Source organism: Lactuca sativa, chromosome 7 (genome assembly GCF_002870075.4).
Source record: "Lactuca sativa cultivar Salinas chromosome 7, Lsat_Salinas_v11, whole genome shotgun sequence".
Classification (NCBI taxonomy): domain Eukaryota; kingdom Viridiplantae; phylum Streptophyta; class Magnoliopsida; order Asterales; family Asteraceae; genus Lactuca; species Lactuca sativa.
This window is the reverse complement of record NC_056629.2, coordinates 100,365,809-100,371,189: the sequence shown is the minus strand read 5'-3', so window position 1 is coordinate 100,371,189 and position 5,381 is coordinate 100,365,809.

Sequence of the window (5,381 nt, the reverse complement as noted above, 5' to 3'; positions counted from 1 at the left end):
AGAATATATAAATTAAATTCAAACGTAGCCAACGAAGTCTAAACGGAAGTTGTAGAGCGTAATTTTAGCTACGCGTGCATATAAAGTACGTAAAAAATGGAGCTCGTATACGAAAGTTATGGATTTTAGAAGTTTTGGCGCAAAAAACGAGAAAAATCCCCAAAACCGAGGAATTTCGCACACATGGACTTCAACCACGTCACCCTCGCTCAAAACGCGCCACGTGTCTTGCTGAGTCATCCGAGATGCTGAGTCATTCAAGCTGCTGAGTCATCTGAGCACCTGGCCTTATCCGAAGTGGTCCAATAGCGGTGCGACACGTACCCTTTTAGCATATGTCCGAACCCTCGCAGCATACCACAAACCCTCTACTTCGGACCCTAGACCTCGGTCCAATCACATACTGCCAGCAAGCCCTTCGCATGCGCAGACCATGTGCGCGCCATGTGTGAGCCAACCCCCTGCGAGCTTCGGATCTGCGAGGTGTGTCTTCCCACTTGACCGTCCGATCAGAAGTCTTGCCCCTATAAATAGAAGGGTGCGAGACCACCCAGGTAACTTTGGAAATTTGCCACTTTTAACCCCTTTTCCCATATTTTCTTGATATTAGCATCCCCCGAAGCCCCGATACTTATTCCAAAGCCTAGAATACTCCACGAAGTGCCCGAGAAGCCCGGAAAATTTATCTTTTCGGTTTCGAAACCTGACTTTTGCAGAGCCTGGTTTCTCAATAAAACTCAGAGGTGACTGTTGAGTTGATGTTTTATACAAGTTTTAAACAGTATAAGAATTTTTATCTACAAATATGTTTGGTAGAACATGGGTAGATAGTGATGTGTGATAAAATAAAATTGATGAGAGGCCTCAATGTGTTTTGAGATCCAGTCATCTAGCAGAGTTTGGATGATGACCACGGACTTTCTAGACAGTCCAGTGGGAAACATTAGCAGGTCCGCAACCTGTAGGTGTTAATGAACTAGAGTGTTCATTCGTTGTACTCCATCCCCCTCATGGTTGCCTTTAGGACGTGTATGGCTGAGGAAACCCCTTAGCAGTAGTGTCCATCCGGATGATATTCTTTAAGCTAGGTCCCTTGTGATAAGTGTTTAGGGACGTAAAGTGAGGATAACGGGAACTGGTAATCAGGGTTATTGTTGATTGGTGAACTTAATAAGTTTATTATTATTGTGGGTTGAAAACCCTATATGCTCACCAGGCTTCCAAGCCTGACCCACTCAGCTTTTTATGTTACAGGTAGTGGACCCCAAGCATAGTCGGAGGACGACGAGAGATTTTTGGATTATAGGCCAGTAGTTGTAAATAACTGTTGAGAGGCTTATAGTGTCTTGTTTATGCTTTTGATCTGTATCGGAATATGACATCCCGAGGTTTTGATATATATGGAAAATATATACCTTCTTAATGAAGGGTTTTGATAAACTTTTATCATATGTTGTTTGAGGATCAATTCCGCAACATCTTTTAAAAAGATTTCTTTGATTTTATTTTAAAAAGCATAAATTAAATCGGTCTTTTCTGGCTGAGAAATTAGAGGATGTCACAGTTTATATGAGAGCATTAGTTTAAGCGAACTAAGAAATATTCTACGATTTCTAAACTTAAATTTAGAATGCTAAGTGATGATTGTGAGATGAGTGTCTACCATATTTTAGACACGAGCACTAGTTTATTTTAGGGAAGTTGCCTAAAATGCCCTTATGTGCTAAATGTTATGTGTTTGTCATGTGTGCCATTATTTGTTCGGATCTATGGTCTGTTGCCGACCAGATCTGGAAACCTTATGTGTGTAGGATTCTAAGCGTATGATTACGAGATTAGAACTAACATGTAAACGTTTCGGAGTGATAAGGGAATTAATATGTCTAACAAGGAGCAGTCCAGATAGGCTATAGGCCCCAAGAGGGCGGACTAGACGTGCCGAGGCTCGGGGAGTGGACTAGGCCGACTGAAGGCCCGATGCGGGCGGACCAGTCATATTGTAGACTTAGAGAGTGGACCAGGTGGATTGAAGTCCCGGTGCGGGCAGACCAATCACATTGTAGACTCGATGTAGATGACTAGACTCGGAGGGTGGACAAGGTGGACTGTAGCCCCGGTGCGGCGGACCAGTTGAAGAGAATTGTAATCAAGATCTAGAAAGCAATCATGATTATATGAATGAAAAGTAAAAACACAGAAAGTAAATATTAATCAGATCTTATATTGATGAAGAAACTGATTACAGACTTAAGCAGAGAGAACTTGCGAATGATTAATGAATCACTCGTGTATTCGATGTCCCTACTTCTAACCTCAGTCCCTATTTATAGGAAACATGCGTGTACAAAAAATATACTAAGTCCTGAACTATACGCCTCGCACAAATGAAGACTTAGTAAAATAACTAACATGCGAAACTAAAGAAAACAAACACTTCGACTTTTACAACATCTAAACTCTACATTCTCCCCCTTTGTAAACAGTCGAAGCTATTCAGATTGTGAGATTCTGAACAGGTGAGTGTATTGTTCTTCGGATTTCTGAATACCAAGTGATTATCTTTTAAAGCTCCTTCCTATCTCCTTCATTATTCTTTGTGAAATTATTTATACGAACAATGAAATTCGTCTATTGCGAAGTGGTGTATCTTTCTATCTCTGAGACTTTAAACAAAAACCTCTTAGGCTTCCCCTTCGTATCTTTGCCTGCGAAAACCATGCGAAAAGTTTTAAGGCATATTTCTCCATCTGCGTACTTCTTTAATTCTGTTTGAGGCGAAGTTGATTCCCAAGAGACTGTATCTTTTCTTCCAAGGCCTGATGCAAGTTCTTCATCAATCAATGCCAAGCAATCATAGTATTTATCTATGAATATTTTGATATGTGTGAAACCAAATCTGAACACATCAGTATCATATCCTTTTAGCTTGTTTTCTTCCATGTCTTTAAGGATAAATGCCACTTGAATGAGATCATTTAGATTCATCAAGGGAAAATCAACAACGGTAAAATCAAATGCCTTGTTATCTGCACGAACCACGAAATATCGAAAGTTTTGATGCATGTTCTCGAATATTACATCCTTTTTTATTGTTAGAACTTTCTTGATTTTCATTAAATACCAAACTTCCTCTTGATCCTTCGCAAGTACAACATGAAATCTGATCTTCAAGTAAGTGTATTCATCAGCATTTTCAAAATTTTCACTGATCTTGTACTGCGCCTTAATAAACATCATTTCGTTTATTGGAAAATCAAGTTGGCATCTGTCTGAGTTCGCAACATGATAACTTCTTCTAGGCTTTTTCTCAAACTCGTACAAGTGATTCCCCAAAACTGTAGATTCAATGGTTTCAAACGAGTACAACTTTGCAGGATCTCCCTTGTTTAAAGTTGGTGGGTCACTTGCTCTTTTCCTTAGTATGCTCTGAATTTGTCTTTGTTTTACCATTTCAGCTTCAACCTCAACTTTCTTCTCTTCTGTTGACTTTTCAATAACCACCTCTTTGCCTTTTCCAGTATTCACTGTTTGAGGTTTCGCACTTGAACTTCCTCCTTCTGTTGAACCAATTGTAATTCCCTTAGAAATATGCTTCGTTGTTACTATTGTTGAAGGAATTGGTTTCGTGATTATAGGCAAAGTTGTTTTAAGTTGATTTGAATGTATCTTCCCAACAGTTTTCGCATCCTCTCCTTTACTTCCTTTTATTTCTCCCCCTTGCACCCCTGTGAAAGCAGGCGGGGCATTCTTTGGCAAAACGGAAGTAAAATTGGTAATCGGGGCCAACGCCTTCTGAATAGCTTGCTCCAAAGTGTTAACTTTAAGGGTTAAAATTTTCGGAGTAAGAATTTATTGTTGAGAAGGCTGCGAAACACAACTTTTTAATTCAGTCACCAACTGAATTAATTTTGAAAACTGCTCCTTATTCTCTTAATACTTGGCTTCGATAATTTGAGCAGACGGTTGAAAATCAGTAGCAAGCTTGGTCAGTGCTTCTGCAACAATATCAACTCCTTTTCAATTTCTTTCTTTAACACCTTAATTTTGAAGTTAACATCTTCCCTGACCTTCTTCACATCTTGTACAAAAAGAACATGTCGTTCTTTTGTAACAATTTGCAAATCTTTTATAACGCCATCAAAAGATTTTCCTTGAGCTTGAATGCGAAGCTCATTATTCTTATCTGAATCATCAACTTTGGCAGTGATACGTTTCTCTGCAGCTTTGATCATGGATTCAACCTCCAAACCCGATATAGATGACTTTGTACCAGAATCAACTTGTGATTGAATAATTGCATTCAACTTTCGATTCAGGATTTTAAATTGCTTACCTGACATAAGCATATGATCAGGTATTTCCTCCTCCTCTGAATCAAAGCGTAAGGCTTCAAACATTCCTCCAAAACCTCCACCTTCGGTTTCTTCATCAGACGGAGCTTGCGAAGGTATAGGTTGTGGTGTTTCAGGTGATTGAGATGGAAACAATGTAGTAAAGGGATGTTTTAAAGGATGATCAAATATGGATGATGTGGTTGTATTTGTATTTGGAAGAGGAAATGGTGGTAATGAAGTAGATAAGTTGATTGGCACTGTAAGTTCAATATTCGTGATAGTTGTCCCCGTATCAGATACGTTAACAACCATATCAGAAATAAGTTCCTCCTCATGAACTAATTTGTTTGTAACAACTTCAAGTGGAATGGATGTGGTAGTGGAAATTTGCGAAGTAATTGGAAGAGAAATATTTACCATTGTGGAAAGGGAAACAGGTGGAGTCTCTGGAACCACTTCATCATCAGATGATTCATTACGAATAATCATCTTCCGTTTCTTATAGAGCTTTTGAGTAATATGCTTCGCAGCCTCTTGAGCTCTTCTTCTCTTTGAACCAGGAGAAACATGAGCCGGAACGTCTCTAAAAACAACCCCCTTACTACTCACCTCAGTTTTGCGAATAGTAGGAGAAGTAGTCGTCGTGTGTGATGATTTTTGAAGCTTCTTTAATACCCTTGACTTTGTCGATATAATCTCCTTCATAGTTTTGGTAGAAAGCTCATCTTTCTCAACCTCTTCAGCCTTTGACACTTTTGAAGATTTGTGTTTTTCTTCCTTTTGAGTCTTCTTCTTCTTCTTTGATGACTCAGCACTTACTTCAAGTAACACTCCAGTTCGCACATTAGGATCAAAAGTCTTCATGTATCGAACTAACACCTTGTGAGTAGAAGAAACTTTGTGAAGCATTGCATCAGGAATTCTTGCGACACTTGTGAAGATATTTTCATCATCTTCAACAACTTTGGGAACCTGGTACAACGAATATTCTGCAACTTCTCCTTCTTCAGGAACTTGAATGCCTTCTTTTGCGTATACTTTTTCTAA